At 43.5% G+C, this 15,102-nt stretch overlaps 1 long non-coding RNA gene across 1 annotated transcript; it reads right to left on the bottom strand.

The window, feature by feature from the left end:
• Positions 1–909: 909 nt before the first annotated feature.
• Positions 910–6,117, bottom strand: LOC147578689 (uncharacterized). The gene is made up of 2 exons (XR_015254334.1): positions 5,827–6,117; positions 910–1,244 (listed from the first exon to the last, which is right to left on the bottom strand). It is a non-coding gene; the product is annotated as an uncharacterized LOC147578689 (long non-coding RNA).
• Positions 6,118–15,102: the final 8,985 nt, after the last annotated feature.

Raw genomic sequence — 15,102 nt, 5'->3', positions numbered from 1 at the left:
ATTTTCCTTCTCTGCTGGATTATTCCCATTGGCATGTTATTGCCACCTTTAAAAAAGAAAAGACCTACACGAGGTTATTTTCAACTGGATCTCAAGAAAGCTGAAAAAGTAAATTGTAAAAACCTTTAGGGGCTCCTGGGTGGCCGAGTCGGTTAAGAGTCCAACTTTGGATCAGGTCATGATCTCACAGTTCATGGGTCCAAACCCTACATCAGACTCTGTGCCGACAGCTCAGAGCCTGGAGCCTGCTTCAGATTCTGTGTCTCCCTCTCTCTGTGTCTCTCTGTCTCTCTCTCTCAAAAATAAATAAACATTAAAATTTTTTTTATTTTAAAAACCTTCTTCACTCTATTTTCCCTCTAATTACCACCCCATTTCTCTGCCCCTTATATAATAAAACTATAGAATAAAACTCCTTGTAAGAATTGTCAGTGCTCCTTTGCCAAATCCTCTCCTCTCGTTCTCTTTTATACTCCCTCCAGTCAGATGGTGACCCCCATCACCCCATCAAATTGCCCTTGTCAAAGTCAACAGTGACATCTATGCAGCTAAATCAATGCCCAGTGCCCCTCCTACATATCACTGGACATGCTGCCCCCTTCCTCCTATTTGGAACACGTTGCTCACTTGGTTTTCAGGCCATGACTCTTTTCTAGTTTTCCTCCTATCTCATAGTCATTCCTTCTCATTCTCCCTCAAGTGCTCCTCCTGGTCTTCCCCACCTCCTCATACTAGAGGGCACAGGGCTGGCCACCGGGGACTCTTCTCTACATGCCCTACTCTCTTGGTGATCGCATTCAGTCACGGCCTTCACAGGATTCTTCCAGGCCCTCATCAGTCCTTCCCCCTCCCCACATGAGGGTTACAGACATGCCACTTGTTTGTGGCTCATTGAATAGATGTCATTGATATGGACAATCTGTTTATTAGGAACTGTTACATCCAGCTAATCATTTCATTCATAAACGACCAACTAACCCTCATCCTGGAATCCTTTTGACTAATTCAAGTCAGGTGTGATCCCATGACCTCCAGGTGAGCAGTGGGGTATCCAATTTGCCACCCTGGAGCCATCCATCCCTCTGGCTTTAGAGTCCTGGTATTCCATGATACTCCCTTCCCTGACAAATCCCTTGTCACCCAACCCCATGCAGGTGCACGCCTCAAATCTGTAGCTGCAGCAGCTCCTGCTGGTATCGGTGCAGCTGTTTCCTTTCATGAACCTCTTTTGTGCACTGACATATCTGAAAAAAAAGAGGGGGAGCATATTGAATTTCAGGAGATGAACCAGCTGGCTTAAGACAGACAAGGAAGAAAAAGATGACTTGGTCACTTTTTCTCAATTTTCATGAGAATATAGTTCCAGGAATCCAGGTCCATGCAGGGAGTTGCACAGTGTTAATCTTGCCCCTGAGATACGGATTAAGAAGATTCTGCCCATAATGATGCATGCTTTTCAAATATCCTTCCAAGCCTGGAATGTAGAGATCGTTCAGGAGCTCAGAATCTGAACACTGTCACTATAGCCCACTCTGGTTTCAAATTCACTTTGCGTTCTTTCTTGTATTTTTTATTTTTTCCAGGTGTGGAGATTGGTTAAGTGGCCACAACATACTCTTACTTAACATCAGTGCCATTTGAGGACTCAGCTAAATTGGCACTGGGGCCAATATGCGACTTTTTTGACCTTGTAATTGCAAATATGGAGCTGTTTGTTTTCTCAGAAGTGTCTAAAACATGTGAGACAGGTATAAAGTTTCCACATAAGCCAACCTCCTTGTTTGGGTCTGATCTAAACAAACTGCTTCCTGCAGCTGGGCCAAGAATATTCCTTCCAGTCCTATCTTTTTGAGCAGGCCCAAGCTTGGAGACTTCCAAGATGGAATGCTGCCATGACTCGTATGTGGCAAAATCTTAAACCAACACTTCTCAGTGCCAGAAAAATAGCAACCTAGCCCAGGAAGAAATCAAAGCTGCATTCCTATTAAACAAAAAAAAATTATTAACATGATACAAAAAGAAAGACCATTTTGTTAATGATCAAATATACAGGCTTCAGCCAATTAAAGCTTTGAAGCAAATAACCATAGCTAGAATCCCTCACTGGAGCTAATCATTATAGCAAATGACATTTGAAATCTTTTTTTTTTCCTCCTAACTATAAGAATTAAAAGTTAAAACAAGTTGCCAGCACAGCATGTGATCTGAGCTCAAAGTGCACTTGCTCCAAATTGCAGAGCCTTTGACTCAAATGGGACAAGACCCTCTTCTGCCCAAATTAGCTAAACAGAATTTGCAGTGAAACTCCCTAATGTCCACTAGCAACAAGAACTGCGTCCTGGCAACCTGCAGGGAGGGGAGTCACGTGCTGGACTAAAGCAAGCTCCAAACAACCAAGCCTGGTGCTTGGCATTCCTTTGTCCAGCCGGCCCAGTGGGTTAACAAGAACCAAGAGAGCAAGGCTTCTGTGAGCCAGTTAGCGCTCCTCCAGTTTGCAGTCCAAGATTGCACCTTACACTTGGTCAACGATCTTAAAATGCAAGCCCCTTCTTGGGGCACCTGGATGGCTCAGTAGGTTAAGCATCCAACTCTTGATTTCAGCTCAGGTCATGATCTCATGGTTCATGAGATCAAGCCCTTTGCCTGGCTCTGCACTGACAGTGGGGAGCCTACTTAGGATTCTCTCTCTCTCTGCCCCCCAAAAATAAATAAATAAACATTTAAAACAATGTAAGCCCCTTCTCTCTGTAGAGCAACCAGCCCGTGGAGGGTGAGGGGAAAAGTTCTCCACCTTTGCTAAAACAGCTCAGAGGTTTTAACTACTGACCAGGAGCGCAGCATCATCAAATAGTGAAAGAAGAGAACACTACCATGGATTCTAGATTGGTTAAATAAAATATGGAGTAAACATCCCATTCAAGAGAGACCCCATTTTTCAACGCAATAGGGATGTCTTTTGTGCCTAACAATGATTCATGTTTAATGGCACAGTAAACCCTTGCATTTTTATAGGGCTTTACAATTTATAAATCACTTTCACACATACTAATGCTTTTTTAATCCTATTAGATAGCAAGGCAGATATTTTACCCCACCTCACAGATTTAAAAAAGAAGAAACAGGAGCCCAAAGAGATCACGTAATTTGCCCAAAGTCATGCTAAGAAGCAATTAGAGAAACATCCAGGTCCAATCCCAGGTGCTTGCCTCTATACACAGTGGATTTTGACACCTGCCCCTGGAGAAATATCAAAAAGTTCAAAGTTGCAACTCTGATCAATCTCATGTGTGCAGATGAAATGAAGGGGAAGAAATATGGATTTTTCTCTCCCTGGCCCCACCACCACCCCAACCAAGCACAACTGTGTCCATAAGACCATGACCAAAAGCAGTAAGTAGCCCACTGCACTGGCTCTTCTCACCAGCCATCTCAGTTTACTACTAACTAAATCCTTCTTGCTACCCATCCTTCCTCACTCCACCACCACATATACTCCCTAGAGTACAAGCCCCTGAGGGCAGGGTCTGGGCCATTCTTGCCTTGTGATGGTCCGCTGTGCACCACAGAGTTCATTTCACTTACCAACTGCCTATTATATATCTGCTCCTTATCATTTTGGAAAAATACGAGTTTATCCCGAGGTAGAGCTAGGAGCATAGAATAGACCGCGTTGCTTCCTCACTAATCACCATCTACTAGATTCCCCTGTTCATGCTCCTCTGAGAAAACATAAGAGATGGTACCACCTGACAAAGATGGTGGTCTACATCCAGGCACAGCCTCCAAGCCTTGAAAATACCTATTATTTTATACCTGAAGGATTTTACTCACACAATACCCTTTGCTACTGAAACTAACAGGATATAAAGAGAACAAGTCTTAGACCTCACTCCAGGGGTAAATGAAGAGAGATTTCTCATCTCTAAGGCAGTGCCATGACTTGCACCAGCAGCATAGCACCCGTTCAGAATTCTGAAAGACTACGGGTGAACCAAATGCATAGGTAGAAGCTGCAAACCAGGAGTGAATGGAATAAGGACTATTAGGAGAGGCTATCAAAGTAGGAATGGGAAATATGTCACACCAGGCAGTCTCTTCTTTGACCTATTTATAGCAGACATCATCAATGAACACAGCAGGGATCTGTGTGTCCTGCCAGGGACCTGACCTATCAGGGATCTGACCCTCCCAAATACCACACTTCACATGGCCATCACCATTCAGGTAGGATCAGCAAGCAAGATGTCACCTATTTGCCATCCTTGTGTTTAAGACCTTGCTGCAAATCAGCATTTCACATGTTGGCCCTCAGTCATGGTGCTTCCTCAAGCCCCTCTGATTCCAAGACTCCTGCTATTAGATTAACAATCCAATTCTGGGGGGTCTGGGCGGCTCCGTCGATTGACCAACTGAGTCTTGGTCTCAGCTCAGGTCATGTGTTGCTGGGGTCATGGGATCAAGCCCCATGTTGGGCACGGAGTGTAGAGCCTACTTAGGATTCTCTCTCTGTCTCCCTCTGCCCCTCTCCCCCACTTGTTCTCTCTCTCTCTCCCTAAAATAAATAAAAATTTTCAAAAATGAGCAATCCAATACTGATGATCTGGATTCTTGACCTCAGCTCTTGGTTGTTCTTTGCCCTTTCCCCCACACCGATGCTCAGCCCCCGACCTCTGGCCAGGGGTTCTGACCAAGGCCTGGTGACCTGCCTCTACTCCTAATTCTTGTCCCCCAACACACATCTTGTTCTCATCTCTTCCTCCCCCCCCCCCCCCCCCCCCCACTCACCATTGAGACTCAGCAGAAAGGACCCTGACCAGGTCTAGATTCCCTTCTCTGACTGCATAACAACAGCCCAAGATCACTGAATAACTGAGATAAGCATGGCAGAAGCAGGGAAATTCCAGACTAGGAAAGGAGAAGGGGAGAAGCTAGCTCATGGTTCACAAAATCTCCCTCAGTTATGGAGTTTATCTGAAGGTTGGGCCCTTCAGAGAAAGTGAAAGATTCCAGTTCTGGCTTTTTTTCTGCTTTATGGTCAAGTTTCTGCCTTCGAGGTAAAGAGCAGATGTTTCCTAAGCTCCCAGGGATTTGTCGGCCTTGTTCACACCTTCAGCAGACAGTTCATTGCAGGTTTAATTTATATGGTTCTATTTCACTGGTGGGACAATAACTCGCGCTCCATCTTGAGTCACAAAATGGCGGCGTGCAGGAAAACCAGACTTGCCTCCCCACGCCTAGCCCCACGCCTCTCGCTGCTCACCTCCCTACTCCTCAGCCTCCCTTCCATCACATTCCCCCGTGTTCTCTGAATCCAAACGATACAGCCAATCCCACATTGGCGACGTGCTGCCAAGGAGGCTCCCTGTCAGAGGAGATGTCCCTGGAGAACATCGATCGGTGGGGAAGCCCGCCTGTGGGGTTCAAAGCCCAGTTCTGCCTGCAATTCACCAGCCAAATGGCTCCCCTCTCTGGGCCTCAGTTTCTTCATCTGTAACCTGAGGGGGAGTTGGGCTCAATGACATTGTATTAAACTCAAGTTTCTCATCTGTGAAGGGAGGCTTTGGACCTCCACGCCGGTTGTGCCCTCAGACTTCCCACAATGCCCCGCTACTACTCCCCTGCTATTGAGGCTTAACCAGCAGAGGGAGAATCATTCCCAGCTGCTGGCAGCCTAATCCGGCTGCCTTGCGGGGAGTTTTGTTATGCCTATTTCACAGTGGGTCGTGTCAAGTCAACATGTATTTCTTAAGTGCCTCTGACAAGCCCAGAAAGAGGGCGGAGCCCTCTGGGGCCTCAGTGACTTCATCTGTGAAATGAAAGGCTTACGCTGGCTGAGCCTCTGAGGTGCCTCCCAGCTCTTAAGTCTTGAGAGTCAAGATTCCACTGGGGGAGGGAGGTCCCACCCTGGGGTTGCCAACCTCCAGCCCCACCTCTGATGTGGCCCAGGTCCAGCTCCTTTCAAGCCTGTTGCACCTGGGACCACACGTGGGCAGTGCAACCCTAAATGCAGCTAATAACCCATTCGGAGGCAAGGTAGTGCACGAGTCACAAACACAGCCATCCCCCACCCTGCCTCCTTGGCTGAGTCTTGCCCTTGCCCCCTCCCCAGCCCGCAGCTCTCTGGGCTACTTTAGAGAGAAGGGGAGAGGCAGATGCTTGTCTAGATGGTGTGATCTGAGGAAAGTCCCCACCACCCCCACAAACTGTCTCTCACAGACCTGCCTGAAACCCTCATCATAGGCACTCGGTTTCTTTGCATTCAAGCATCTTGCTTCCAGAAGTTTCCTGTTAAGCGTGCACAGAAAAGGAGCATGTACTCAGCCTTGGACTTGTTTTCCCAATGCTGCCCTCTTGCCAGCTCCCATTCACCAGTTCCCATTGCCAGTCTCCAACCGCCCAAAAACATCTGATAAACACGAGAAGAACTTACCCCACAAAAAGAGGCACGAAACCCAAATTTATGAAGGAAAAACTGAATAGGAATGAGGAGTAAAGAGGCATGCTGTCTGGCTTCCACCCTGACTTATGTCCTCAACAGCTAACAGAAGAAACAGGATTGGAGAAGGAATTAGTTGAAGAAGAGAAGGGTAGGGGATAATGTAATAGCGATTTTCAAACCCACTGTGTTATTAGGGTTTTTAAGGAATTAAAGTTCTCACTTGGGAGAGTCACAAAGCCCCATCACTGTTTGACTTGGCTCTGTGCGCCTCTTCTTAGATTACTGCACGTGTTTACTATTTAAATTTGAATGAATAAAAATTAATTTTGAGTGGATAAATTTTGAGGGATAAGTGTAGATGCACAGATGGAAACCACAGATATACCGAATTAGGATTCGCTCTCTGCCCTCCCCATGGAAGCCAGAAGAAACAGTGGCTTCACCCTCCATGGAGCAGGATCTAAGCCATGTGGGAGACTTCCCTGAAGAGCGGGTTGTTGAATCTGAAAGAGTGAGTTAAAGGAGATTGTGAGGGCATTTCCTTTTTTCTGTAAATATTTTTAAAACAGAACCAGTTCCCATTTGTTATGGATGGAATTCTGTCCCCCCCACCCCCACCCCCAAAGTTCACATGTTGAAGCCCTAGCCAATATGACTATATTTGGAGAAAGGGCCTAGAAGACGGTAACTAAGTTTAAATGAGTTCATAAGGTGGGGCCCTAATCTTACAGTATCCTTGTAAGAAGAGGAAGGAGGGGTGCCTGGGTGGTTCAGTTGGTAGCTCAGGTCATGAGCTCACGGTTCTTGAGTTCAAGTCCTACTTTGGGGTCTGCGCTGACAGTGTGGAGACTACTTGGGATTCTCTGTCTCTCTCTCTCTCTCTCTCTCTCTCTGACCCTCCCCTGCTCACTCTCTATCTTTCTCTCTCTCAAAATAAATAAATAAGCATTAAAAAGAAGAAGAGGAGGAGGAGGAGTGAGAGGGCAGCCATCCAGAAGCCAAAGGGAGAGGTCTCACTAGAAACCAGATTTCCCATAACCTTGATCTTGGACTTCTAGCCTCCAGAACTGTGAGAAAATAAATGTCTACTGTGTAAGCCACCCAGTCTGTGGCCCCCTCATTATGGCAGCCTGAGCTGACTAATATGTTTCTGCCTGAGGGAGGGAGATAAAACGGGTCCGTTAACAAATGGGGATTAACTACTTTTCTAGGCACTGGGTTTATGGCAGTAAATATGACAACATCTGCAGCTGGGAGGGGCAGCCTCCTCACAATACCTCTATCCTGTGGGTTCTAGAATCCACATGGCTTTTTCTAACATGCAGCCTCTGGGACTGTGTAGCTGTACCTTCCCCAGAGTGGTTAGGAACAGTGCTTATTGTCTGGGTGAGGAAGCCAGTGAGCGAACTACTCTCCTCTCCCTCTAGACTGTTGCCTCAGCAATGCCAGGAGTCCAGGTGTAATGCCATGGAGTCCAGATTTGACCTGTCAAGAAATAAGAGGATGATGCTGTGGGGAAATCAGAAACAGCCACTGTTCCTCACAAACACACCTGAGGAGAGCAGACAGCCCGGGTGGGTCTGCAGACCTAGAATGGCTTCTGGAGCCAAAAAGAACCAGTGGAGAGTCTGAGGCCTTAGGGTAGAGACAATGTCAGGGGACAGTTACCCTCAGGAAGCCAGAGGAGACAGGAAGAGGAAAATGGGGGATTTTAAAAGGAAATTGGGCTAGTGTGGGCTTAAAGAAAGGAATCAGACTGTGCTTGAAAGCTGGGACAACTTGCCTGTCTTTTCAACAAACTCTGGTTAAAATTAAGAGCAGAAATCTGCACTTGATAAAAAACTTTCGTCTCAACACTTTTGAAGAAGGAGCAGAAGGAAGTCAGGCTATTTGTGTCTCTTTTTTTTCTGGTAAATATTTGTGGGTGTCACTGTTAAAAAAAAAATGACGTGAGTAGGTTTCAGTTAGTACACAGAAGGGCATGTAGGCTGTGGCATACGGGTACGCCAGCAGGGGGCGGGCTTGACGCGTAGTGTTTGCCAATTTCTGTGTTGTAAATATTCCCACCACGGCTGATTTCAAGCTACCGATGGTTGAAAAAGCAGCTTGCAAAATTCCTGCCTTTTTATCCACAGTACCAGATGACTCTAGGATACTTCTACAAGTCACATAGAGCAGATAGCAGGTGACCCTGCGCAGAACCAGCTGGGAGGACCAGAGAAGTCCAGTGAGCAGAAAAAGGAGGACCCCAGAGGGTGATGTCAGGAACACAGCAGACTTTGCTCTCTGGGATGTGTCACCTCACATGCATTAATGGAGGTCCACTGCCATGGTCGTTCGGCTGTCCTCCTTCCCAGAACGGGTAAGAGCAATTCTGTTAAGGAAGCACTACTTTATCCCCTGTGCGTTGCGGGCATGCTACCTCAAGCTCAAGGGAACAGCAACAGCCACAGAGAATCCCCAAAACCCACCTTATTTTTAAACTTCTAAAATGCCAACTAAAACTTTGACTTACAGAAAAAAAGAAAAGAAGGGAAACAGGGAGGGAATTGAGAAAAGACCTTCATGTAAAACCAATAAGCCCAATTTCCCCAGGGACCCCAAGAAAATGCCTATTATTTCCCCCATAAAGGGAGGAAGACAAAAGGAATTCCCATTTTTGGATTTGGCCAGACACGTGTACCTCTCCCCACCCCCACTCCCATCTCCCCCAGTATAAGGCAACAGGATGGAAGCAATTCGATCACGCAACCACCTCTAGCCTTCTGTAGATTATAGTTATGGACTGACCCATTCTCTGGACACGCATACATAATCCATCTAGAACTTCATTCTGCAGTTCAATGTTAGTCTTCAAATGAACTACAAATGTATGCTTTTGTTTCCAAAACAAAACCACAGGCAAAAACTGAGACTGAGGTCTCTTCCTCTCGAGATTACCTTGTAGTACCTGGTGCTGGGCTCCATGCTTGGTCAATCCTCACCCAATTTAATTCCTCCTCTTTCCCCTGCAGAAACTCACCAGGGGATATTCTCTGAGGACTCATGGCAATCACCTCCAAGGGGGTTGGGAGACCCTACTCTTTGGGCCATGAGTCAGAGAAATGGGCAGAACTTGAGCTGGCACCAGTAAGCATTGAACAACACTTGATGAAGTAGATGAACTAAAGAATAGGATTATTATACATAACCTAAAGGTTCTTACTGTATGTATGCAAGTTATCTATTTAAAAGTCCAGGTAGATAATATGTCTCAACAGTGCTTATGTAAGAAGATGCAGCCAGTGTGAATGATGCATATATTTCCACCAGCCCTCTGGCTGTGCTTGCGGCCGAAACCTCCTGCATTTCCTTGGACTGAGGAATCACAGCAGAGAAACCGGTTATTGGGAACAATAAAGGAGAAAGGGTGACCTCTGCTGGTCAAATTGGGAGGTTTTTATAATCTGGTTATTTTCCCAACTGCAAAGAAAAAAGTGAGCAGAGTTGGGGAGGTAAGCGTGTGTAATGTCCTCCATGAACACATGATCATTTTTTCCACACTAGTTATTTTTACAGACTTTTCAGCAAAAAATCATTGTTTGGCCCAGAAACTCTTTAATGCTGTGTAGAAATGAGATTCAGTGAGGTTTTTATTGTGTTTAATAATTATTCTCCAGAAAAAAAATAAATAAATGCTTTCACCCAGAACTCAATAATTTATTTTTTTCTTTTTTTTTTGATATGTCATTAATGAAATGAAGAATTTGCAACCGATTTTGAAAGTAGAGGCTAATTAGAATAAATGAAAGTGCAGCCCCCTCCCCTAAATGTCTCATTAAGGTTTACATTTGTTAGATGAATGCTCATTTTAGGAATTAAAAATTAAGCATTTTCAAAAGAGTTTCCACAATTTACAATTCAATGTCTAATGAAAAATTTGAAATAAATTACTTTGCTTTAAAACTCAGCAACGCTCAAAACAAAATCATTTCCATGGTGTTCTCATTATGTTGCTTGATTTTGGCCCTCTGCGTATCTTTCATCACCTTTGACAAGCAAAAAGCATGTGTGATGCTACTGGCCCTGTAATAGTATTCGATTGTTAGTCAGACTTTCCCCGATCACAGACATCACTTTGGTCTTTAGCTTTGCCAAGTTTAAAGCAAAATACTTCATTTCAAGTTTTCCAAAGAAAAGCTGGGCAAGACCTTTTAAAAATCTAATTTTTTTAATTGTCTAGTGCTGCCACACATGTAGTGATTATGTGTGTGTAATCAGGCTTGTTGAAGGGAGGAAAAAAAAGAAGACATACAAGAAAGCAGACTGGGAACCCTATTTAGAGTTCTATGAATTGGGGGGAACCACCTAGCTTTTGGGAACTGTAACAATAAAAGACATCAGTATCCAGCATAATGGAACCTATGCTCTGTCTTTACCAATAAAATATAATGTTCAAATTAAATAGTGCTTATTTAAATGCATGTTCACATGCCTTACGTAATAAAAGGCTGGATTTTTGTCAGATGATTTTCTTAAGCAAGTGCACGCTTGCCTCTCATTTCTCTTGGTCTGAGAAGAAGCAAGCCTCTTTCATGATCAACACCTTTAAAAATGTGGCAGAGGGGCACCTGAATGGCTCAGTGGGTTCAGCATCGAACTCTTGATTTTGGCTCAGGTCATGATCTCACAGTCATGATCTAGATCGAGCCCAGCGTCGGGCTCCATGCTGGACATGGGCCGGCTTGGGATTCTTTCTCTCTGACCCCTTCTCCACTCACTCTCTCAAAAAAATTTTTTTCTTCTAATTAACTAAATTTAATTTTAAAAATAAATATCTGGCAGAGAGGACAGAGAAGGGGAAGAGTAAACTTCATATTAATTGGTTGGGCTGCTGTCCTGGGCCTAAACTGGAGTAGGAAAGGAGAGAAGAATTATAATAGAAATAATCCAAATAGGATTCATTCTCAGCACATGCCATGACCCCTGCACCCGCTTGCTTTTTTATATTATATAATAAATGTGTTTCTTCTTTTCTAAGTGTACCAAGGAGATGTGAAATCCCTTGAAGGCAACATTTTTTGTTTTGTCTTATGAAAAAATAATGTAGACACTGAATTAAGAAATTGGTAAATACTAAATATTAGCATTTATTTAAATGCCAGTATGCATTCAAGTTTTTTTTAATAAACATAAGACTTTAAAAATTCAAGTAGGGGCGCCTGGGTGGCGCAGTCGGTTAAGCGTCCGACTTCAGCCAGGTCACGATCTCGCGGTCCATGGGTTCGAGCCCCGCGTCGGGCTCTGAGCTGATGGCTCGGAGCCTGGAGCCTGTTTCCGATTCTGTGTCTCCCTCTCTCTCTGCCCCTCCCCCATTCATGCTCTGTCTCTCTGTGTCCCAAAAATAAATAAAAACGTTGAAAAAAAAAATTTAAAAATTCAAGTAGCTGGATTTAATATTAATGACAAGAAATAGTAATAATGGAAAAACATACTCCCAAAACCATATATATATTTCTTCACAAAAGAACTCTTTGCAAGTATAATCATTAATATCATAATTGTACTCAATAGACAACCATCAAATAAATAGGTCTCTACAAGTGCTCATTTCTCTGGTCTGATATTTATTAAGCACCTGCTGTATGCCATGCATCGTGCTGGGCATTGGGGAGATGATGGCTAATGAAGCCAGATACCTTCCTAGTGTTTACGCAGCTTCCAATACTATGCAGGAGCCAGACATCAATCAGCTATTCACACCAGTAAATATAAAATTACAGTAGCAATGAGTGCTAAAACCTAGAGGTAGATGGTGCTACTGGAGCATTGTTTTTCTTAAACTAAAGAACTCTGTTTTAAAACTCTGTCTGCATGGTAGGCAAACCCAGCATTGTTGAATTCTGGCCTAGGGCAGAGAAAGCTCAAATCAAAGAACCAAAATCAACATTTTACAGGCACAACAGGACCAAGCAAACTGAGAGGTACTTGGTCAAAAAGGTGCCTGATTCTATTTAAGTGTATTTATTCAGCATCTGTGCCCTGCAAGGCAGTGCTTCCCAAACTTTAATGTGCGTGAGAATTACTTGGGGATCTTGTTCAAATACATACTGTGAATCTGTAGGTCCAGGGTGGGGCCTGAGAGTGTGCATGTCTAACAAGCTCCCAGGGGATGCTGATACTTGTGGTCTGCTGATCACACCTTGAATAGCCCTAGTTCAGGCCAAGATGCTGAACCGGCATGACTGCTGGGTCCTCACCCCCAGTCTCCCAGCCCCATCCACACCACAAGAACAGAAAAGTAAAGAGAAAGTTGTGAGAAGCTCCCAGAGTTTACCAGGGCTGTTTCAGACTGGCGTTTCTGGAATGCTGGCTTTGTCCAGGGCAGGACCCAGCCCAGCAGGCTTGTGAGAAAATAGAAGAATAGATGGGATTCTGTTCCTGCCTCCCCCAGCCATCCCCTCATCTCTTTGTGGCAAACAGTGCCTGCACCCCTCCTCCTAAGACATAGAAAATGGCACAGATGTCCTCAGAAGAAAGGAAAAAAACACAGGGGAACCAACTGACCCCTGTAAGTTATTTCCATATTCCTTCTCCTTCAGGCTCCCAGAATCACAATCTAGTCGTGACGAGGGGTCTCAAACTTGGCTGCATGTTGAAATCACCTTATTTTTTTAAATTCTGATATGTGCTATTTATAAAAGACATACTTCAAACATAAGGATGTGCAAGGGTTGGAAGCAAAAGAATGGAATATTAGGCAAATATTAGCCAAAAGGAAGCGGACTTAGCTATATGAATTCCAGAGGAGATAGTCTTTAAGTAAAGAGCATCATTAGGAATAGAAGAGTTCCCTCAAACACAGCAATTACACTCCCAGCTACAAACCCGAGGGAAAACCGTGTCTGTGTGGAACAAATGACGTAAAGTGGGCCCCACTATACTTATTTCCTGGTACTTATGCCCCTGGGCAATCTTCTCCCTTTGAGTATGAGCAAGACCCACACACACTTGCTTTGAACCAACAGAATATGGCAAAGGTGATGGGATGTCACTTCTGTGACCATGTTACGTAAGACTAACATTTGCCATGCTAGCAGGCTTTCCCTCAGCATGCTAGGAAGTTGAGGGTCACCTCTGACTGATAGCTAGCAAGAAACAGAGGCCCTCCGTCTGACAACCTGCAGGGACCAGAATCCTGCCAGCAACCACATGAGCTTGAAAGCAAATCCTTCCCCAGTCAAGCCCTGAGATTAGCCCACAGTCCCGCTTGCTTGTGAGGACTTGAAGCAGAAGAGCCAGGTAAGCCATATGTAGACTCTCAACTTACAGAAACTTCAAGATAACAAATGTGTGTTATCCTAAACCCCTAAGTTTGGGGTAATATTGATAACTAACACAAGAGACATATACAAGAATGTCAGTACTAAAACAAAACTATAGAAAAATCTGGAAACCAGGATGCCTGGGTGGCTCAGTCAGTTGAGCATCTGACTCTTGATTTTGGCTCAGGTCATGATCTCACAGTTGGTGAGTTTGAGCCCTGCATCAGGGTCTGTGATAATAGCAAGGAGCCTGCTTGAGATTCTCTCTCTCCCTCTCTCTCTGCCCTTCCCCTGCTCACACTCTTTCTCTCTCTCTCAAAATAAATACACTTAAAAAAAAAAAAAGAAAAGAGAAATCTGTAAACCAATATGCCAAATGCCTATCAGTAGAATGTGCAAGAATATTACACTCACAGCCAGATGTCAAAATAGGAATAAATCTTAAAACTATGAAACTAAGTGGGAAAAAAAATGCCTCAAAAGATTACCCCAGCATGATACCCTTTCATAAGTTAAAAACAATTAAATCAATGCATTTTGATGTAATTGTTTAAATAAAAAAACAAATTAAAATCAAAAGTATTATTTATAAAGTTAAACATATAAAGTTCTGATAAAATTAAACATAGTTCTTATAAAGTTACACATAATCTTGCCATATGACCTAACAACACCACTCCTAGATTTTTATTCAAAAGAAATGAAAACATATACCCACATAAAAACCTATATGTGAATGTTTATAGCAGTTTTATTCATAATTGCCAAGAACTGGAAACAACCCCAATGTCCCCTAAGTGGTGAATGGATAAACATACACATATACCATGAAATAGTCACAACAACTAACACAGTCAACAGCACAGGTGAATTTCAAATTTATTACACTAAGTGGAAGAAGCCATATTCAAAAGACTGCCTACCATGTGATTCCATGTATGACTTTCTAGAAGAGGAAGAACTATGGAATAAGAAACTGATCAGTGGTCACCAGGAACCAGAGGTGAAAAGCAGATTTGACAACAAAGAGGCAAAGGGAAACTTTTGGGAGTGATGGAACTGTGTGTGTGTGTGTGTGTGTATAAATATATATATATATATTATATATATATTATATAAATATTATATAAATATATATATTTTATATATATATATTAAAATATAAATATATTATATAAATATATATATATATATATATTTCAGCGGTAGTTATATAACTGAATTCATTTGTTAAATTCATAAAATTATATACTAAAAAGGGTGAATCTTACTGTATGTAAATTATTCCTCAACTATATATATTTAAGTGCCCTTTTGACAATCCCTTGAATCAGATCCCCCACCCTACCATACCCTCCA

The sequence above is a fragment of the Puma concolor genome, chromosome C1, assembly GCF_028749965.1.
Source record: "Puma concolor isolate L17-30 chromosome C1, mPumCon1.1.hap2, whole genome shotgun sequence".
NCBI classification, from domain to species: domain Eukaryota; kingdom Metazoa; phylum Chordata; class Mammalia; order Carnivora; family Felidae; genus Puma; species Puma concolor.
The sequence above is the reverse complement of the archived record's forward strand: the minus strand, read 5'-3'. Positions and strand labels throughout refer to the sequence as shown.